The 17,539-nt window shown below is 42.1% G+C and overlaps 1 protein-coding gene across 1 annotated transcript in view; it reads right to left on the bottom strand.

The window, feature by feature from the left end:
- Nucleotides 1-14,646, bottom strand: part of FAM189A1 (family with sequence similarity 189 member A1) — a 434,865-nt gene extending 420,219 nt beyond the window's left edge. The window contains exon 1 of the mRNA XM_015543684.2: nt 14,607-14,646. The gene's annotated coding sequence lies outside the window, so the exon portion shown is untranslated. The remainder of the gene's footprint in view (nt 1-14,606) is intronic.
- Between the last annotated feature and the right edge of the window lie 2,893 nt (nt 14,647-17,539).

The raw sequence follows: 17,539 nt of genomic DNA, 5'->3' as shown, positions 1-17,539 counted from the left end.
CAGGTCATGGTCTTGCAGTTCATGGGATTGAGCCCTGTGTTGGGCTCCATGATAACAGTGTGGAGCCTGCTTGGGATTCTCTCTCTCCCTCCCTCTCTCTCTCTCTCTCTCAAAATAAAAAAAAAAAACTTTTAAATATTTATATTTCATATATTTTATATAAATTTGTATTTGCCTTATTAAAATGTTTTATTCTAAGTAATTTGATTCAGTACAATTAAATATTAAAAATTGGTACATGGCCCTTTAAGGAACCTATTAATTTTGTAAAATACAGTAATACTGCAGAAGGAAGAATTAGAACATTCTCCAGGCCAGATAAACAGATATTAGAGAAAGGACATTTGCACATTAAGTATTAATTGACACATGGAACAAAATAACTCATGGTAAGTGAATGGTGGGTGCCAGGGGCTGGGGGAGGGAGGAATAATGGGTTGTTGTTTCATGGGTATGGAGTTTCAGTTTTGCAAGATGAGAAGAGTTCTGGTGGTTGGTTTCACAACAGTGTGAATGTACTCAACACTACAAACTATACACTTAAATGGCTAAGATGGTAAATTTTATGTATATTTTACCATAACTTTTAAATTGCTTTTAATTTTTTCAAATTAAAAAATATACATTTTGTTTTGAATAAGTAATGCTAGCCAGGACTGGCCACTGGTCAGCAGGAGAAGACTGTTCCAGGGTTGGCTCAGATTAAGGAAAACCATCACTATAGTTACTCCTAATTCCCCAGGAAAATTAGCAGAAGAAACCTTTCTTGGAGCAAGGTGTTATGTCTGCTTTGGAGCAGAAGAGGCACAGCAATGAATTTCCCTAAGTCTAACCCCAACATTTCTTCACATGTTAACAGTCCTGATGTTGAGGTGCCTCACACAATTCCTCTCAAAAGAAATCTGCTACCTGCCAAGCAGAAGTGTAAGCTGAGAAACAGCCATGACTGCCTGTGCAGGTATAAACTTAACCAGGCATAAAAGGTATCAGTTCCTAGTGACACATCTGCATTGGTGGTATCAGGTGGTTGAATTTGAACTTAAATTTGAATACCTACTGTCCCAACAATGTCTTCAAAAAGATTATACAATGATACAAGACTAAAACTAAGCATTATTGTGTGGGCAGAAGGTTGGCTTTCACATGGCTAAGCTGTACAATTAAAATAAGCTACGACCGCGAAATCTTTTGGGTACGTCATCAACTACCCAAAGTCAGGACAGGTTGGTGGGAGTGACTGATGCACTGTGACATTTCTCTGTCCAAAGTTCCAGCTGACTTTCCAGAACAGCTGTTTAATTTCCACAGATACATAAGGCAATTATGGAAAAAGTAAAAATTCAGAGCTTAACCAAAGAGGAAATGCAGGCATCCAGTAATTTTCAATATGTCTTGACATTATGCTGTCAATCCCAAGGGGTACAACAGGTCAAGAACATGAGCATGGAAAAAGAAAAGCTTTTTGATGAAGGTTGCCAATACAACCATCAATGGCCAAAGAGATAAGAAAAAAGTATACTATGAATGAGAAGAGAGCTTAAAACTCAAACTTTGTGATATTCAAGATGAAACAGTATGACACTGCGATAAATGTAACTACCAACTATGTAACCATAGTTACTATGATGGCATAGGTTAGATACCTTATGGAAACTACATTTAATATAGTATTTCTTTTTTCTAAAAAGATACTGTTTAATAAAAAATGGTCTTTGTAATAGAAGGAACAGCACAGGTTTTATGCTACAGTAACTTATTATGTGATGAACCAAGTCATTTTTTTCCACAATGAAGGTACTTGCCGAAGGCCACCTTGTCTCTCACTTTTTACTATAAACTCATTGCAAATTCTTCTGATGGAGACAGAATGCAGATTTTTTTTAAGTTGTATATGGGTACTGTAAATTCAAACCTCCTACTAATAAACAACTGAAAATAGCTACCAATGGTAATCCTAAGTATACCCAAGCATTGTTTAACATGTGTAAAATTGGGGTCATTGACTATGCTCATCCAAGAAGAAAATACATTCAACCTAGGAAAACAATGAAAGTATATGTAATAAGTCTATATCATCACCAGACCTTGAAGTTTCACAAACAGAATCAACAACTTGATGAGGTTACTTCTGCCTTTACTGCAGACACATGTTATCTATGCCAACAATGGAATTTTAGACATTTCTGATAAGACAAGCTTTGGGATCATTTGATATTGGAAATTCAAACTAGAAAGCCTGAAATAGTACCAAAACTAACAACTCTAATACCAAAGGGAAAGCCCTAGCCCATGACACTGAAAAAGTAAAGGAACCATCTTAAGATAAAAGTAATGTAAGGTATAAGGCAGTGTGAGAAAAGCAATAAAACATCTATGGACAATGGAAGCCAGAGAACTCCAAAATCACCAACAGATAATACCTGGGAAGTACTAGTGCCAGTATAAGAACAACAATAACACTGCAGGGGTTCTTCAGGCTCCAATTTACAATACAAGACCACTGGGAGTAGAAACAAAATTGGAAGTAGAAATAATAGGGGCAAAGGAAGGAGAAGGGCCAGATACAAGTTGCATATTGGAGAAGAGGCAAATCTCACCAAATACATGGCCAAAGTGTTCGTCACTTTGTGAAAATACAAAAAATGCCAGAACTACAACTAGAAACATATCCTTTCTACAATCACAGATAATAATAAAATTAGAAAATGGAAAAGAGGAAAATACTTAATAAAATAAAATGAAAAAGAGATCAAGAACATTGAAAAGAAAGCCACAGAGAAGATAGGCAAAGAGGGTCCAACGTGTGTATAATAAGAGTCCTGAGTAGAGGGGAAGAAAAGAAAAACTTCCAAAAATTATTATCCATGCAGACATTCCCAAAGATTAAAAATGAAAGAAAGAAAAATAAAATACTTAAAATTACATATTGATTCCACTTTTAAAATAAGAAAAGGACTTGAATAGGTATTTCTCCAATGAAGATATACAAATTCCCAACAAGCACACAAAAAGATGGTCAACATCCCCAACTGTCAGAGAAATGCAAACCGAAGCCACTATGAGGTAACACCTCATACCCATCAGAATGACTGCCATCAATCAATCAATCAATAACAAGTGTTGGCAAGAACATGGAGACTCAGGAACCCTGTGCCCTGCTGGGGGGGATATAAAATGGTGCAGCCACTGTGGAAAACACTAGGCTGTTACTCAAAAAATTAAAAACAGAATTACCATATGACCCAGCAATTTCACTTATGAGTAAATATACAATAGAAGTAAAAGCAGGAACTCAAACATACCTGTACACTCATGTTCACAGCAGCATTATTCTCAACAGCCAAAAGGTGGAGACAACCCAGGTGCCATCGATGGATGAATGGATAAACACAATGTGGTACATCCATAGAATAGAATATTATTCAGGCTTAGAAATGAAGGAAATTCTGACACATGCTCAACATGGATGAACTTTGAGGCCATTACGCTAAGGGAAATATGTCAGTCACAAAAGGCCAAATATGTATGATTCTGCTTATATGAGGTACCTAGAATAGTCAAATTCAGAGACAAAAAGTGGAATGGTGGTTGGTAGAGACTGAGAGGAGGGTAAAGAAGGAAGGAAGTTGTATAGAGTTCTATACCAAAAATGGTTAAAATGGTAAACTTCATATTATGGGTATCTAACAACAATTAAAAAAAATAAATTAAATTAACTACTATATTGAAAGGGCACACTATATTTCTGGAAAAAAAAGGGGGGGAAATACCACAGCAGCCACACCAAGATATATTCTAGCAAAATCATTAAAGGAGAAAAGATAATAAATAGGACTACATACCTCCCTCAACTTACAGAGGTGCTTGTCCCAATAAACTTATCGTAACTTGAAAATATTTTAAGTCAAAAATGCACTTAATAAAGCTAACCTACCAAACATCATAACATAGTCTAGCCTACCTTAAATGTGCTCAGAACCCTTTCATTAGCCTACAGTGGGGCAAAATTGTCTAACACAAAGCCTATTTTCTGTTAAATATCTCATGTAATTACTGAACACTGTACTGAAAGTGAAGAACAGAATGGCTGTATGGAGCAGACTGGTGGTAGTGCTCCAGCTGTGTACCCCCATGATCACCTAGCTGACCGGGAGCTGTGGCCCCTGCCACTCCCAGAGAAGCATACCACATATGGCTAGCCCAGGAAAAGATGAAAATTCAAAGTAAGCTGTCTATTAAATGCAGATCACTTTTCCACCATCATAAAGCTGAAACCTGGTAATTCAAACATCATAAGTTGGGGGCTGTCTGTACAGAAGCAGCAGAAGGTACTTCCAACACTGTTTGTTATGCTTTAGTTCTCTGGGGGTGAGCAGGGAGAACTGCACTTTGATATAAGTGAAAAAAGTTAGATTTTTCATTATAAAAGATGGGAATTTTTTATAATACCCTCTTCACTCGTCTGCACACTTGAAATATTTAATCACACATTCACACATAAAATAAAAAGAAACTACTGGCTCCCACAACTGAAAAATTTAAAGATGAGTGGTGTCTTCAGGGCATGCTTGAACCAGGAACTCAATGTCACTAGAGTCCCAACTCTTTTCTACCTTCTGCTCTGCCTCTGTGGCATCAGCTTCATCCTTGGGGTTCACATAGAAACCTTCAGACTTCCCTCTTATGATGATTAAATGTCTGTGGTAGTTTCCAGTCTAACTTCATATTAAAGGAAGCAAGAGCATTTCTTCTAGAAACTTCCATTCAGGTCCTGGAATTCACTCTTTCACACTGACTGAAATTGGGTGCACATTCCTTTAACTGCTGGTATAGTGGGATATAATGATTAGGTCAAACTGAGCAGGACCCTCTCATGGAGTTAGCGGTAGAGTCAATCCTAAGAACAGAAAAGGGAAATGGAAGCAACAAAGGAGAAACAGATTCTGTGAGGCATCTACAGCAGAGAACACAGTCCTGTAGTCACTTCTCAGCCTCACAGACACTATCTCTCTGCTAACCTTCATGAAACCATCAGACACATCCAGATTTGCTACAAGGACATATCTAGACCCTTGCCCTGCTATATATACCTAACAACTTTTATGTAAAAATCACACGGCCCATTAGAGATGGGACAACTTTTATAACACTCATCAGAGGAAGACAGAACAAATTAGAAATAATCATCCCTCACTTTCTCCTAATCTTAACCAAGAAAAACAAAATTAAGGAAGATCCGGCATATAATTAAAATAGAGTTCACACTCAATGAACACACCCTACCAAAGATGATGAAGAGGCTGAGAAGTTCCTCTGGGTACTCACTCAATAAATACCATTTATTCCATGTACTGCAAAAGCAAGTGTTATAAATAATTTAACTTGCTTAGGAAAAGATCTATCCTATTATTTTATCTGGATGTTATCATCTTGAGGTCTGACAGTTACCAAAGCAAATAAAAATTCTAACATCCTAAATGCTAAGATAATCATTAATAATTCATTTTCATTGAAGATTTCTTGATAACTTTTTTGCTTCCTTGTTCTTGCCATAAATTAACTTTAAAAAAAAAAAGCTAAAATCTGAAGAATTTCCAGAACTTTCAAACCACTCTAATTTAAAACAAAATTCGTAACTGAAAGTTAACCCACTTAACCATGATGTCTCTTTGTGCTCATTTATCTTTCTCCAAGGCCATCCGATAACAAATTGATTCATGCATGCATGATGCAGCAAACATTTACTAAGTGTCTTACATATGCTGGAAGGGATGTGAAACACCACACTTCCTAAGCCCTTTTTTGTTTTAAGTTTATTTATTTTAGAGACATAGAAAAGGAGTGGGAGAGGAGCGAGAAAGAGAATCCCAAGCAGGCTCTGCACTGATGGTACACCATCAGTGCAGAGCCTGGTGGGGGGGCGTGAATTCACAAACCATGAGATCATAACCTGAGCAGGAAACAAGAGTCAGATGCTTAACCGAATGAGCCACCCAGGTGCCATTCCTAAGCCCTTTTTTACAGATGAGGAACTTGAAGTCAAAGAGAGTAAGTGACCTGCCCATAGGCACAGAGCTAATCTATATGAGAAAACATGTGAGCGATCAAGTTTCCTCAACTCCAGCCTGATGCCTTCTCCCTGGCACACTCCCTTCCCTAGGACTACACCATGCCTCCAACATGGTCCTCCCCCCAGCAGAGAGCACTACCCTACTAGTTGTTTTGTTAAATTTGTTTCCACCCAGCATTTTCTGAACACCCTTCCTATGTCTGGAGAACAACCCCAAGGTAGAAGAAAGACCCCATCCAGCCCTCCTGGCAGCGAGCGCTTAGGCTCGTGCCTCGGCTTTGCTAATGGGTGAGCAGCGTGAGACAGTGAGCAGGAGTGGAGGAGGGAAGGAGGCAGCAGTGACAGCACTGCTGGCATTCAGTCCTGAGGGATTTGGGGTATCTTTGCTGAGTGGTGGTTAGAGTTGTCTTCACTTGTCCAAGCCCAGTGCTTTGGTCTTGGCACTGGTCCTCACTACATGGAATTCTCTGAAACTGGCTAAAATGGACTCTGGTTTCTGCAAATAAGAATCCTGACTCATATCCCACTTAGGTACTTTATTATCCACATTCTCAGGAGATGTCCCTAGGGGCTACATTCAAAGTAAAGAGAGATTGTGCCTGAAACTTCACTATGAATCGCTTCTCGGCCTTCTGGCTAAGATCAAGTGAAACTTCACTATGAACCACAGGATACTGTGCTTATCTATCTAAGTCTTAATTTTTTTTTTAATCTAGATGGTTCTTTTCTATAAAAATACAACGATGGGGGGGCTCATGGGTGGCTGAGTCAGCTGAGGGTCCAACTTTGGCTCAGGTGATGATGTCATGGTTCGTTAGTTTGAGCCCCACATGGGGCTCGCTGCTGTCAACGCGGACCCCACTTCAGATCTTCTGTCCCCCTCTGTCTCTGCCCTTCCCCTGCTTGCTCTCTCTCTCAAAAATAAGTAAACATTAAAAAATAAAAACAAATAAGTAAAAAGACAATGATGGGACTACTGCACTTATGGCAATATGTACTGAATTCTCACATGCCTCTTTACAGAAAAAAACATTAGGAAGATGGCACAGTGAAAAGCAATAATAAAATTATCTTTTCCCCTAAAATCTAACAACAGAACAGAGCTGCTGTCAAGCCTCTGCACCGCACCCCAGGTCCTCGCAGCCCCCAGCCCCACCCTTCTTGGAAGCAGAAAGCAAGGGAGAAGCAAGTCAAAACAGTCCTGAAGGTTCTCACTAACAGCCACCACCTTCGAGGGGAGCAGAAGGGAAGCAGCTGAAAGTAACTTCCAGAGACTAGACAGAATTTTCCCCAACACCTCACATCACCCCAGAGATGAAAATAATGCTGTGACTCCTGCAGAGAGGAAAGTAAGAAACTTTCCTATGGTTACAGATGGGAAATGTTTAAACATGACAATGTAAAAGCAGCAGTCTTCTGAATTGGATGGTATGAAGTGAGAAAGGGGAAGATGTAGAAATGTATTCATTTCCTCATCTGTCTTAGAGGGGAGTCGTTAAGATAGGGCCTCACATTGGCAAACTCAGACACAGAGATTTCCAGTTGGTCTGTAAAGGTGAAATATAACAACAACAAAAAACACCTAAAAATAAAAATATAAGAAATAAAACTCAGGAGATAAAAGGGAAAATGTGGGTTTTTTTTTTTTTTTTACATTTTCATAATATGTGAACAGTAGATATAATTTAAGAATTGCTAGGGGCACCTGGATGGCTCAGTCGGTTAAGCGTCTGACTTTGGCTCAGGTCATAATCTCATAGTTCGTGAGTTCCAGCCCCATGTAGGGCTCTCTGCTGACAGCTTGGAGCCTGGAGCCTACTTCAGATTCTGAGTCTGGCTTTCTCTCTGTCCCTCCCCCGTTCATGCTCTCGCTCTCTCTCTCGCTCTCTCTCTCTCTCTCTCTCTCTCCCCTCCCCCCCAAAAAAAGAATTGCTAAATCAAGAAGTAGAACATTATATATAACAAATACATAGGTTTAAGGGTGCTTGGGTAGCTCAGTCTATTGAGAGTTGAACTCTTGATTTTGGATCATGTCATGATCCCAGGGTCTTGGGCTGGGATTCAAGCCCTGATTCTGGGCTCCTTCCTGGCATGGAGACTGCTTAGGATTCTCTCTCTTTCTGCCCCTCTCCCCTGTTCACACTCTCTTTCTAATAAAAAAAAATTGTTTTTAATGAAAAAAAAACCCCACAAATACATAGGATTAGATGAGTAATCACTGGAAAAACTAAAAGCAGACTCTAAACAATCCAATGCACCAGAAAGGAATACCACATAGACACACCCAAATTAAAAAAAAAAAAAAAAGAAAGAAAAATGCATTACAAAGATAAACTATGCAGCAGCCAGGGTAATAAAATTAGGACCAAATATATCTGTGATATCAACAAGTTTAGATAACACAAAATTAGTATTATTGGCAAATAACAAGATATACCCATAAAGCCAACTTTAAGAACTATTAGAAATAGAGTATTTAGCTAATTGACAACTTGCAAAATTTTTAAATATCTCCCCTTCCTATAAACAAACAAAAACAGAAAACACAGGCTTGCAAAGAACTCATTCACAGTAACAGTGGGGAATTGACTTAAGCAGATACAGGCTAAACTTAAGCAGACAGCTCTCACATGGGGCACAAAAAAGAAAGTTAAAGGAAAGGAATAACATGTCCTTGTATAGGACAAATTAAAACCACAATGAGATACCACCTCACATCAGTCATACTGGCTAAAATTAACAACTCAAGCAACAACAGATGTTGGCAAGGATGCGGAGAAAGAGGATCTCTTTTGCACTGCTGGTGGGAATGCAAACTGGTGCAGCCACTCTGGAAAACAATATGGAGGTTCCTCAAAAATTAAAAATAGAACTACCTTATGACTCAGTAATTGCACTACTAGGTATTTATCCAAGGGATACATGTGTGCTGTTTTGAAGGGGCACATGAACCCCAATGTTTATAGCAGCGCTATCGACAATGGCCAAAGTATGCAAAGAGCCCAAATGTCCATCAACAGATGAATGTATAAAGAAGATGTAGTGTGTATATATATACAGACATACATATATATATGTATGTCTGTATATATATACATATATACACAATGGAGTATTACTCAACAATCAAAAAGAATGAAATCTTGCCATTCGCAACTACTAAATGGAACTAGAGGGTATAATGTAAGCGAAATTAGTCAGAGAAAGACAAGTATCATATGATTTCACTTATATGAGGACTTTAAGATACAAACAGATGAACATAAGGGAAGGGAAGCAAAAATAATATAAAAATAGGGAGGGGGACAAAACATAAGAGGCTCTTAAATATAGAGAACAAACAGAGGGTAGCTGGAGAGGTTGTGGCAGGGGGATGGGTTAAATGGGTAAGGGGCATTAAGGAAGACACTTGCTGGGATGAGCACTAGGTGACGTATAGGGATGAGTCACTGGAATCTGCTCCTGAAATCATTGTTGCACTATATGCTAAATTGGATGTAAATTTAAAAATTAATTAATTGATTAATTTTTAAAAATTAAAAACAATGTCCTTGTATAGGAAGATCCAATACTGTAAAGTTATTAATTAATTCCCCTTAAATTAATCCATAAATTCACTGCAAACCTATCAAACTACCACGAGTATTTGGGACTTGTTTTGGAACTTGACAAAATGATAATCAATTGTAGATCTAAAAAAACAAGCAGGTGATAATTACCAGGTGTGACAGTTTATGTTTTCTAATGATGGGCACTACAATATCACCCATCCCACATGCTTTTCTGTAGTGTGACCCGGCCTCACCTTCCATCAAGACTCGGGGGCTGTGTCCCTCCCCTTGAATGCAGGCAGGCTTGTGGCTGCTTTAGCCAAGAGTGTGCAGAAGGAATCACACGGTGAGATTTCTGAGACTAGGCTAGAAAAAGCCATCTGCTTCCACCCAGTGCTCTTGGGACATATACTCTGAAGGGAGTAGCCATAATTTGGGAAGTCCAACCACCCTGAGACCACAGGGCTGAAGAAGCCACAAGTAGGCACATGTCTCAGTTCCCCTCTAGCAGCCAGCCAGAGACAACTGCCAGCATGTGAGCAACCACATCCAGCCCAGTCAAGTCTTCAGATGATTCCAGCCCCAGCTGACATCTGACACAATCACATAAGATAAGAATCTCCCCACAGAGCCAGTCCAACTTCCTCACTGAAAAACTCATGAGCAAAATAAAATACCTGTTTTCAGCTGCTAACTATGGGGATAATTTGTTGTGTAGTAAAAGTAACTGGAATTGCTGGGAAATTCTGTGAAAAAGAAAAAGAAAAAAAAAGAGCCCTATCACATTTGAAAACATAATGACTCAAAGTCCATTCATTAATTCATTTAACAAATATATAGTGAATGTCCACAGCTCTACTGCAGGCCAGGCTCAACAGTGGTATATAAACAAAACAGTGGTATATATACCACACAGTGGTATATAAACAAAACCCTTACCTTTATGTGGTTTAGATTTTAGTTAGACAAATAAGCCAATTTAATTTCAGGTCATATTAGGTGCTTTGAAGGAAAATAAAAATCAAGATAACAGAGTAGTAATTGCTCTTAAAATAGTGGGGTCAGCACAGGCTCTCTGAGGAGATAATGATGGAGCAGAGAACACTGAAGGCTTTGGAGCTTTCTCACTGATGTTGGGTTTGTGAACCATGCAGCCTGTTTTGGAGGCAATTTGCAAAATCTACCTCAATCCAAAATGTAGGTACCCCTCGACCTAGAAACTTGTTGACTAGGAAACACCCTATGAAGATTACACAAGCTAGCATTTCCTCTCAAGGATGTTTTAACAGAAATGAAAATCACCACAGTGTGGGATCAATAGAAGCTTATTAAATAAATTACGTTTTAGACATTCGATAGAGCACCGTGACGACTTCAGGAAAAGCAGATGAGCCGTATCAGCAAAGAGCTGCAAGATACATGGTTAAGTGACAATACAAAGAGTCAGAACAGTGCAAACAGCATCTATCCTTCTGACTCACCCCTGGTCTGAAAGAAAGCCTCTTTCCTTGGGGACACCTCTGGGGAGAGGAGGAAGACTGTGACTTCTCATCTTGCAATTCTCCGAACCACTTTTTCTAACAAGCTGCTGTACAAGTTTCACTTTTGTCTTATAAACGCCCACAGGGGTTCTCTGGGCTGTGACAGCTTCTCTCCAAAGAAGGAATCAAGGTTGCCAGGAAGGTTTGATTTCTCTTTTGGTAGTCTTTGTGTTTTCTAAAACTAACTCAATGGTAAGTTTTAAATTTAAAAAAAAAAATTTTTTTTAAATTTTTTTTTCAACGTTTTTTATTTATTTTTGGGACAGAGAGAGACAGAGCATGAACGGGGGAGGGGCAGAGAGAGAGGGAGACACAGAATCGGAAACAGGCTCCAGGCTCCGAGCCATCAGCCCAGAGCCTGACACGGGGCTCGAACTCACGGACTGCGAGATCGTGACCTGGCTGAAGTCGGACGCTTAACCGACTGCGCCACCCAGGCGCCCCTTAAAAAAATTTTTTTAAGAAGAAACGCTCTAGCAAGAAAATATGAAACTGGTTTAAAATACATTCTATTTATTGGTAAGTGTATGAAACCTACAGAATCCCACTGCAAACACCACCATGATCAGTAATGCTTTATGTGAACCTAGCACGCCATTCCAAAGAACACCATTGTGGTTATCTGGTACCACCCTGGTCATCTGGTTATTCACCTATTCTCAGATCACCCCCTCCAGCCAAGCTGGCACATGCCAAATCAGCTCAGAACCAGAGAAGAAAAGATGTGCACTAAGCCCTCTTGAGGTCTGCATACTTCTCCAACATTTCCTTTTTCCAGAGCTCAGTATGACCTGGGTGGCCCTGAGTGAGTCAGACACACCCCAGGTCACAAACGAAACAATTCGTTCTTCACCATTGCCTCTTCCCACACTCCTTACCACAGTCCCCCCAAATCTTTGCACGCATGTGATAGCTTTCCCCCAAAGAAAGAATCAATGTTCCCAAGGCACAGAGAAAATGCAAATTTCCTAAGTCGTTGGTTTATTCAGTATTTTCATCACTGGAAAATGTCAGGAAATACTTTTGCCAAGAGTAATAAAAATAAACATCTACTCTGAGCCTTTCCTGCAAGATCTTTCAGGGTACCCACCTGGCTGACTCCTGCACATTTCCGGCTCCCCTACCTTTTCCAATGTTCCTGTCTCTGTCACAATGTCTTCTTCCATTCAAGGCTCTGTCCTCTGAAGTTCTCTGTCCCCTGGCTTCAGGCCTACACAGGTGGCTCCCTAGTCCCACACCTAAATGTCAGTTCCCTACATGGAGTGCCTGTGAATGTTAACTCTCATCAGCCACTCCCAGGCTGACTGGAGAGGCCGTGCCATCATAGGGTACAAACTGGGACACCCAGCTCAGGCCCTGAAGCCCTCCATCCCACGGCCAAAGGGCTGGCCACTTGTTCCTGAACACCTGACAGTGGGGAGCACACAACGTATTCCTTCCTCTGGGCTTATAAGTTTGTCCTCCTGCAAATAACCCACCGGTTCCTCACCATGGGCAGGCCAGTACATCAAGAGCTAACCTCACTTATAAAGAACACACATGTAAAGGATTAGTCTTTCTACGACACGGCTTGTATTATGTCAGAAATCTGTCATAGGTCCTCATTACCACACCTGGCAAGCACCAGCCCCACACATGCCTACCCCCCACCCTCACCTTGGGTCTTCCTGTGAAGGAGGGGTCCCTGGCCCAGGTTCCCTATAGAGTGAGCTCCCACTGGGCTTCCCACAGCTCTCCAAGGCCAGCAGACTTGGATCAACACCACCCTAGGTGACCCTAACTTTGACTCTCAGGGGGCAGGGTTGGGGTTTGGGTTTTTTCTCTAAAAGCCCAAAGCCAGGGGTAGGGGTGCTTAGGTGGCTTCGTCGGTTAGCCATCGGACTTTGGCTCAGGTCATGATCTCGTGGTTTCATATTCTATGTCTCTCTCTCTCTGCCCCTCTCCTGCTCATGCTGTCTCTGTCGCTCAAAAATAAACATTTTAAAAAATTTTTTTAGAAAACAAAAAATAAAAGCCCAAAGCAAGGTTACAAACTGATCTGCTCTATTCCCAGCAACCAGCTTCGAGGTCAAGGGTCACAAGGAACAGAGCAACAATTGAGACACAAACAATTCCCATCACGGGCCCCTCTCCCACTGCCCCCCAAAGGCACCCACAGGCTTGCTCTAGGCAATTAAGGGAGTCCATTCAAGAGACTCCTGGTGGAATAAAGCTGTCCTTGGGCTCCAGCGTCCCCTTCTGACACACAGGACAGGAGGGGCTGGCAGGACTATTTTCAACCATACGCACTTAATGTTCACCTCGACAGGCAGTACATAGCAAGCACTGGGGGCCACAAGGGAATAAATCCCAATTCATTTACAGGATCTGTAATGTAAGTACACCTGCAGTGACCTTTTCCATGGCTTGAACCATGAGAAAGGAGCCCACTCCCTCCTCAAGCGGAACCTAAACAACCAAGTTCCTACTGTTTCCCCCTTACCTGAGAACCCAGAAATCACGGCCCAGCCACAATGCCTAGAAATCTGTGCCAATCGCTTTTGTTTATTTTAGAATGTTACACCATTATATACTTGGATAGTCTGAATGGGTAAAATGACGACTTTCTATATTTCTGCCTGTCCATGGCATAGTCTGGTTTGGAGAAAGAACTCAGGTTCCAGCCCCACTTTCCACAAATGATAAAGGTAAGTCTCAGAGAAGTCATTCTTCTGGTCATTGCACAAACTTTTCTTGAACAGCCACCTGTGCCAGGTGATGAAGGGCCCTTATAAATTCACCCATTCCCTGAAAGATGGAGGTGGGTGGGGAGGTTTCTGGCAAGAGGAGCAGAGGAGAAAAGGGAGGGGGGGGGATACTCAGAGAACAGCAGGCTGCCACCTGTGTGATTACTGCTCTCACTGCTCAGCAGCCTGCTGAAGCCACCCCACAAGGAGAATGGTTCTACTGTTTCCCACACCTGGGGTCTGATACTCCTCCCCCACACCCCCAGGCATCCAGGTCCACCAGGTCAAACAGGGAAAGCAATATGGATCTCCAAACACACTCAATCCATGCCAACTATGACCATGCCACAGGAGATAACACAGGCCCATGGGACCAGAGCCAGTCCCCAGGGCCCTGGCTCACTATAGGCCCTCTCCATTACAGTATAAGACAAACCTCTCCCACCATCTCATTTCTATCCTCTGCACACATCCCTCCCAACCTTCTCAAATGCTTCCTCCCAGGAGGACTTCTCAGACAATTTTCAATCTACAAAATGGGAAAAGATAACTTCTCCCTGCTCATGGGAGAGCTGCAGGCATAAATGAGTTAATGTGTAAAACCTTAGGATAGTGTCTGGCCAAAAAGCAAGCACTCAACACACGTTACCTCTTGAGATTGTTCTGATTATAGTTAACATCACGTACATGCAGCCACGCCCATTCTATTGGCACTCACCTGAGAAGGGGTCCTTGGAACTGGAAAGTAACACCCATTCCATTCTTCCTGGGACAGGCCTGTGTTCTGTCTGGCTAAAGCCCAGCTGTATGTGTGGCTCATCATCCTTGGCCCATATCAGAATGTAAACAATCTTCATCCCTCTGTTTCTCCTGCTACCCCTATGCCCACCAGACTTCTCCACTGTATTCATTTCCTGTTGCTGTTGTCACAAACTACCAGAAACTGAGTGACTAAGAGCCAACACAAGTGTATTATCTTATAGTCCTGGAGATCAGAAGTGTAAAATTACCCTCTCTGAGCTGGGGGTCAAGGCATTAGCTGGCCTCATTCCTTCTGGAGGCTCTAGAGGAGAATCCATTTCTTTGCCTCTTCCAGCTTCTAGAGGCCAACAGCATTCCTCAGCTTGTGGTCCTTTCCCACATCACTCCCAACATCTTGCTTCCATCACATCTCCTCATACTGACTCAGACTTCCTTCTCCCTCTGATAAGAATCCCTGCGATTACATCAGGCCCACCCAAATGATCTAGGATAAGGTCTTCATCTCAAGGCCCTTAACTAAATCACACCTGTAAAGCCCCTTTCAGCACATAAGGCACACATTCACAGGTTCCAGGGATTAAGACATGAACATCTTTGGGGACCATCTTTCAGCCAACCACACTGGCCTAACACATTTGACATATCCAGCTTTTCTCATTCTGAGAAGTTGGGTTGGTCCAAATTGACTAGTCCCCCATTTTGGAACGCAGTATGACATTACAGATTTGCATTTTTAAAAGAAATTTTAATGTTTGTTTTATTTTTGAGAGAGAAAGACAGAGTGTGAGCAGGGAGGGGCAGAGAGAGAGGGAGACACAGGATCCAAAGCAGGCTCCAGGCTCTGAGCTGTCAGCACAGAGCCCGATGCAGGGCTTGAACCCACAAACTATGAGATCATGACCTGAGCTGAAGTCGGCGCTTAACAGACTGAGCCACCCAGGCACCCCCATATTTGCATTTTTTTAATTCCTTTTTTGAGAGACAGAGAGAGACAGAGCATGAGCAGGGCAGAGAGGGAGGGAGACACAGAATCTGAAGCAGGCTCCAGGCTTTGAGCTGTCAGCACAGAGCCCGATGTGCAGCTCGAACTCATGAAGCATGAGACCATGACCTGAGCCGAAGTCGGACGCTGAACCAGCTGAGCCACCCAGGCACCCCCCCCCCCCATATCTGCATTTTTAAACACAACTCTGGCCAATGTGTGAAGGACAGACTGTTGTGGGGGGAGGGGGGATCCAAAGTAGAAGTGGAGAAGCCAGTTAGGGGGCTACAGAAATATTCTGGGTAAGAGATACATATGATAGGTAGAAGTAGATATGTTAGAGGAAGAATCAACAGGACTTTGTGACCAACAAGATACTGGGTCAACTGATTTGAGAAATGGGTAAGAACAGAAGAGAAGAAATGTGTATGCAGGGGAAGATGAGAAATTTCAGGTTGGGACATCCTGAAATTGAGGTATCTGTAACATGTCCAAGTGCAGATGGGAAGCTGGCAGTAGGGTGTTTGGGGAGGAGGGAGGTAACCGTCTCAAGTGTGAAGAACTCTGTGAGTCACACAAGTGCCCACTAGTGCAGGAAGAGAGGAGTCTGAGTCACATAATGACCCGCTGTGAAACGTAGCTCATTCTGCCCCTTCCATCTCTTTAGAGTCAGTCCTGCCCTTCATGTGTCCCCTGCAGAGGTGCAGCTCACAGAGCAACGTAACATGATCACTCCCAGGGAGCATGACATTGCCTTTCACTGCCTCCGACCTACCTCACCTCATTTTTGGGTGGTCCTGAAGATCTTGATACTGGGTTATGGCCTCCACAGGCCCCAGCTATGGATAGTCTACCCTAGATACTCATCTAGGGGAGTATCTTTCCTCACCATTGAGGAGGCCTGACTCTTCTCTTCTGGCTCCCTTTAACATGTCTCACATCCACACAGAAACTTCCAGAGGTCTTTATTCCCCACACAAACTGTGGGAAATCTCAAGCCTAATCGTTTACACCAGAGATCAGAAAACTATAACCCTTGGGCCAAATCTGGCCTGCTGTGTTTCTGTGAGTAAATTTTTGTCAGAACATGGCTATACCCACTTACTAGGGCTGTTTTCATGATATAATGACAGAGTTGAGTAGCTCCAACATGGACCATCTTGTCCACAAAGGCTAAAATACTACCCTGTAGAGAACAGGTTTTCCAACCCCCGCTCTAGACATTTCCTTCCCCTTCTCCATAAGTGCTACCTTAATGCTCCTGCACCAGGCTGGAGGGCATGAAGGGTAAGGGGACCACCAGCTTAAGTGTTCAGATTCTTACTCATCTATCTGGCAGAAGCAATGGGGTGCCATCGTGCTATGCCCAGGGATCCAAGAAGCTTCTCCAACTCCTGAAAACTCTTCCTTCCAGCCCCAGTGGGCTCTCTGCTTCCCCTTCCTCCCTGCTTCCTGTTGGATGAGAACTTCCCTCCCATCATATCCTCTGTCCTATCAACGTGGAACATGAGGGTAAAAGAATTTTCAGGCCTTTAAGCTTTGTTCTCCGTGTATAAAGGAAGGCTCCTAGAATTCAGAGATTCCTTTTTACTTGAAACAAAGCATGGTTTTCATGACTACAGTCTCTCTAGAGACTCAAGAAAGTGTTGTGACTCAAAGCTGAGTAATGAGTGCTTTGTTCTAGGGAGCACCTGCGCTTCCCCCAAAGCAACTCCTTGAGTTAATGGGTGGAAGAGCTGGAGGGTAACATGATTTACAGGAAGTTAAACAAAATGGGTCAATTTAAATGATCAAAAACATTATTATTGCCATAACTAGAGTGAGGTCCAGAAAGTTGGCACCAATTAGTGAAAGAGGGGTATGGAACACAGCTTGGGAAACTGGGGCAGGACTCAAGGGAGAGCCAT

Source organism: Panthera tigris, chromosome B3 (genome assembly GCF_018350195.1).
Source record: "Panthera tigris isolate Pti1 chromosome B3, P.tigris_Pti1_mat1.1, whole genome shotgun sequence".
Taxonomy (NCBI): domain Eukaryota; kingdom Metazoa; phylum Chordata; class Mammalia; order Carnivora; family Felidae; genus Panthera; species Panthera tigris.
Note: the sequence above shows the minus strand (reverse complement) of the source record. Positions and strands in the feature narration are given on the sequence as shown.